Source organism: Mustela erminea, chromosome 3, assembly GCF_009829155.1.
Source record: "Mustela erminea isolate mMusErm1 chromosome 3, mMusErm1.Pri, whole genome shotgun sequence".
NCBI classification, from domain to species: Eukaryota; Metazoa; Chordata; class Mammalia; order Carnivora; family Mustelidae; genus Mustela; species Mustela erminea.
Window position 1 is genome coordinate 26,759,455 of NC_045616.1, and position 5,256 is coordinate 26,764,710.

A 5,256-nucleotide genomic window follows, 5' to 3' on the forward strand; every position below is an offset into this window, starting at 1 on the left:
AACCTCCCCCAGAAATAGAGCCTTAACCAGTCAGTCCGGAATTTTCTGATAAGCACCAGTGAGGTAATCTGTCACATGGGCCCCTCTCCTTTCCCCAAAGGAAGGTGAGGTCATCTGCATGATAAGACCCCCCTCCCTCTTTCCCTTAAGGGAAGGTGACCCTGCCTGGAACAATCCTTTTCTTTGCTAATAATTTCTTGCCCTGCCCTGCTTCCTATTAAAGCCTTCCATTTTGTACACCTCCTTGGAGCTCCCCTCTGCTTGATAGATGGGATGCCTGAATCTTAGATTGGCTAAATAAAGCCTGTTCGATCTTCACATTTACCCAGCTGAATTTTGTTTTTTTAACAGTGCAGAAGCATATGTGTTGACCAGTGACAGCTGAAATACAGAATTAAAATTCTCTTTGATCCACGGGTGATTCTATAGAAATAATGCAGGAAATGAGTGTGCTTTCTCAAGAGCCCAAAGGAAAATTCACAATCCTCAGCCTTATCTTCTGCAGCTGGTACTTCCAGACACCTAAATGGGGCTCAAGGCAGACAGGAAGGAATTTCCAGCCAAAAAAAAAAAGTGTTTGTAAAAATATCCTCCTATGTAAAATCTTAAAAAGGTTGGGGGGTAGGCACCTCCTTGGGTCAGTGAGCAGGAGAGCATGCGCTCTTGATCTTGGGGTTGTGACTTCGAGCCCCAGGTCGGGTGTAGAGATTACTTAAAAACAAAATCCTAAAAAAAAAGAGAGAAGCCCCCTTACCTTTTCTAAAACAAACTTTCATAAAAAAAGCAAGAGGGAAATATTTCTTCTTGGGACTCTCTTGGAGAAAAAGAAATTCACTTATTTCAAAGAACGACTTACGTTTAGTGAGGGAGATTAATTTATTTTTGTCTGTAGAGGCTAGCGAGGACTTAGCTATTACCATCCGTTCAGCAATCTCAAGACGCTGAAAAATACATGAAGATCTGAGGAGGTTCAAGGAAGAGTGACATGGTCATGAACTTGGGCTTTGCTCGTTCTAATTCCCTGGGCTCCCATCGGAGCAGTCTTCCTGCCTTGTGAGAGAGCAGAGAGACCTGCGTCTTCACAGTAGGTGTCAGGCCATAGCAACACCACCAACAAAAAAAACCTCTCGGGTTCATTCTGTATTCAAGGTGGGCTATGGCGGAACAATTTGTTTCACAACCAAAAGTTGACAGAACAAATCCAAAACATTTCTGTGTACATGTTTACATGCGCAGCGATTGGTATCCGTGGCGGGTCAGAAGGTGTGCCTCTAGTCCCTTATGCTTTTTGTAACATTTTCAAATTCATTGCTGTCTTCCAGATGACAGGAAATTCAGGTCTGCCTTCCTCCTGGGAGATCTTTATTCACAGACAAGTCAAAAACCCTTGACAAAAGGCAACCAGGGGAACTTGTTGACCTTTTAGCTGTCTGGCTAACATCAGTGCAAGTATTGTTCCCTGATAAAACAAGAAATTCAATTTAAGGGGAAATTTAGAAGGCATTTGAGACGCGCTCATTTTATTTTACCTCTCCGGCTGTCTTTCAAACAGAGAACAAATGTAAATAAACAGGAGCTGCAATTCTCATTCCGCAAATCCAATAACAAATATAAGGTCTCACAGCCGCATGTAAATGAGACATTGTCTTTCTTCGGATTTCTTTCTGCCTTTAGCCATTTGTTGAATTTTTTTTTTTTCTCACCCTTTCAGTCTCTCTCTCTCACTCTCTCACACACACACAATTAACAAGTTAAAGCTTCATTTCTTTGGCTAGATCATTTATTTTCTTTTCTCTGTATGATTTGTTCCATCTTGAAAAGCTATATTCTTTAAAAATGGGGGGAAAAAAAAAAGAGGAAGAAGAACAAATCACACCCCGTCAATGCACTCTCAAATCTTCATTACTTGTATCCAAAATGAAGACATCGCTAATCTTCTCATTACATAGTGACTTATTTAGGTTGTAATCGCTTCTATTTTAACAGAGGTTGTATAACGAAATATGCCTTTCTGGGGGAATTGATGAAACATTCATTCGTCAAACAATTATTAAATGTCAGGCACCGTGCTAGGAGTATCAAATCAAATAAGACAGAGGTGCTGAAATGCATGAATTGCATTCATAACTATAAAAGGAAACTCCCCTACCCGAAGCACTCACAAAGTATTCTATTTCTGCTTGATAGCATCTCATATTCCCATAATTTCTACAGAGACCTTACATTTGAACGTCTCCAGCTAAACTCAGCACTTTTGAGTAATTTAATAGTTGAGTGTGCTGTGGGGGTGCCTTGGAAGACAGTGGAAGAAAGAGGAAAAAGAAGTCATTTTTAGATCTATGAAATCTTACGTTATTAAAGCAGTTTTGAAATGTGTACACAACAGAGAATAAGAAGGTGTAATAATGGGAGAGAGTCTGAGTGTCTCCTACAGGCTCTAGAATGGTCAGTTCCTAAAAGATTTCTACCCTTCTTTAGAGCAAATACTATTTGGGGGCAAAAGGGTGAGAGATTGACATTAACTTCTTTCTTTTGTTTTTATTTGTTTTTTTAAGATTTTGTTTTTAAGTAACCTCTATACCCAACATGGGGCTTGAACTCATGACCCTGAGATCAAGAGTTACATGCTTTACCAACTGAGCCAGCCAGGTGCCCCAACTTCTTTCTTTTAACTTTTTGCTTTCCATTTCATCATATCTTGTTTGCTAGGATATAATCAGGTATCCTAGTCTCTAACAACAACAAAAAAGTCTTAAGAGCATGTAGTGGTAACAGCTAAGCTAGAAAACAGAAGTTTTGTGGGTGGGTCATCGGAGTGAACCCACTTCTTCTAAGTCAAGAAAATGCCCGGGAGGAGTCAGTACATCATCACCGCCTTTGTCTCCACTCCAACTCACCCACCGAGAGTGTTACTTCAGTCCACTGTGTTAAGCTTCAAGTGACTGGGATGAGTGCACAGGCCAAATGGGAAATTAGCTCTTACAGAGTTTTGCCACTGAGTGACTCATGAGGCCCTCCTGCACGTCTGGACACCAGGCTCTCCGAACCCATGTGCCCCACCACATTCAGCAAAGGAGAAACGGAGTTGAAGTACCCATGCGTTATTATTCACACATTTTAGTGTGAATTAAAATATACTTTCAAAAAGCCATGACCATCCTACTCTTGTTGGAAAATTCCAGAACTTCTAATCCTAATTCTCAAGGGCTCACAGGGTCATGATTAAGATGTTTGTGTAGCCCCAATTACATGACTTCCAGCTCATATTTCCTATTCTATCTGCTCAGTTTACAGCCTGTAGCAGCGTGCTCTTTGGCACGGCCAGCCTGTGAGGCCAGATACCAGGTAGTCCAACCTCAGACCCATGCTCGGGAATTTACCAGGAGGTTTCAACATCGGGGGCTTTCAATTTGTTTTTAGCTTGACCGAGTGAAAAACACATTATATCACAATCCAGACCATGCCCATACTCACTCACACACACACACACACGCACACACACACCCTAGGGTCCTAAAGCTGAAATAAAAATTTCACCCAAAAATAACAGTAAAACTTAAAACATGCACTATACACCAATTTTTTTTTCCTTTTTTTCTATTTGGTTTTTTATTTTCTGGTTTTAACCCCCTAGGTTGATTTCAAGAGCCAGTGACACACCATCTGTGGTTAGTTAGGTTACTCCTTTCTGCCTGTGGACACCGCTGAATAAGCATCTTTAAAGTCTCCCCTCCCACTGCCGTCATGTCTAAGTCAGAGTCTCCCAAAGAGCCCTAACAGCTGGAGAAGCTCTTCATCGGAGGTCTGAGCTTTGAAACAACCGATGAGAGTCTGAGGAGCCATTTTGAGCAATGGGGAACACTTACGGACTGTGTGGTAATGAGAGATCCGAACACCAAGCGCTCCAGAGGCTTTGGGTTTGTCACCTATGCCACTGTGGAGGAGGTGCATGCAGCCATGAATGCAAGGCCACACAAGGTGGATGGAAGAGTTGTGGAACCAAAGAGGGCTGTCTCAAGAGAAGACTCTCAAAGACCTGGTGCCCACTTAACTGTGAAAAAGATTTTTGTTGGTGGCATTAAAGAAGACACTGAAGAACATCATCTAAGAGATTATTTCAAACAGTAGGGGAAAATCGAAGTGATTGAGATCATGACTGACCGAGGCAGTGGCAAAAAGAGGGGTTTTGCTTTTGTAACATTTGATGACCATGATTCTGTAGACAAGATTGTCATTCAAAAATACCATGCTGTGAATGGCCACAACTGTGAAGTAAGGAAAGCGCTCTCTAAGCAAGAGATGGCTAGTGCTTCATCCAGCCAAAGAGGTCGAAGTGGTTCTGGAAACTTTGGTGGTGGTCGTGGAGGTGGTTTTGGTGGGAATGACAACTTTGGTCGCGGAGGAAACTTCAGTGGTCGAGGTGGCTTTGGTGGCAGTCGAGGTGGTGGTGGATATGGTGGCAGTGGGGATGGCTATAACGGATTTGGTAATGATGGAAGCAACTTTGGAGGTGGCGGAAGCTATAATGATTTTGGCAATTACAACAATCAATCCTCAAATTTTGGACCCATGAAAGGAGGCAATTTTGGAGGCAGAAGCTCTGGCCCTTATGGTGGTGGAGGCCAATACTTCGCCAAACCACGAAACCAAGGTGGCTATGGTGGTTCCAGCAGCAGCAGCAGCTACGGCAGTGGCAGAAGGTTTTTAATTACTAGTAGGAAACAAAGCTTAGCAGGAGAGGAGAGCCAGAGAAGTGACAGGGAAGCTACAGGTTACAACAGATTTGTGAACTCAGCCAAGCACAGTGGTGGCAGGGCCTAGCTGCTACAAAGAAGACATGTTTTAGACAATACTCATGTGTATGGGCAAAAAAATTTGAGGACTGTATTTGTAACTAATTGTATAACAGGTTATTTTAGTTTCTGTTCTGTGGAAAGTGTAAAGCATTCCAACAAAGGGTTTTAATGTAGATTTTTTTTTTTTGCACCCATGCTGTTGATTGCTAAATGTAATAGTCTGATCATGACGCTGAATAAATGTGTCTTTTTTTAAAATGTGCTGTGTAAAGTTAGTCTACTCTGAAGCCATCTTGGTATACTACCCCAACAGTGTGAAGTTAGAATTCCTTCAGGGTGATACCATGTTCCATTCGAAATTTATTTGCAACCTGCTTGGGCACAGAACCCATTGTCTGCACAAACCTTGGTGTAGTTGAACTGACAGGTAATGTGTTGTGACCTGGAGTTCACCATTAAA

At 42.1% G+C, this 5,256-nt stretch overlaps 1 pseudogene; it reads left to right on the forward strand.

The window, feature by feature from the left end:
- Positions 1 to 3,708: 3,708 nt before the first annotated feature.
- LOC116586016 lies at positions 3,709 to 4,904 on the forward strand (annotated as a pseudogene).
- Positions 4,905 to 5,256: the final 352 nt, after the last annotated feature.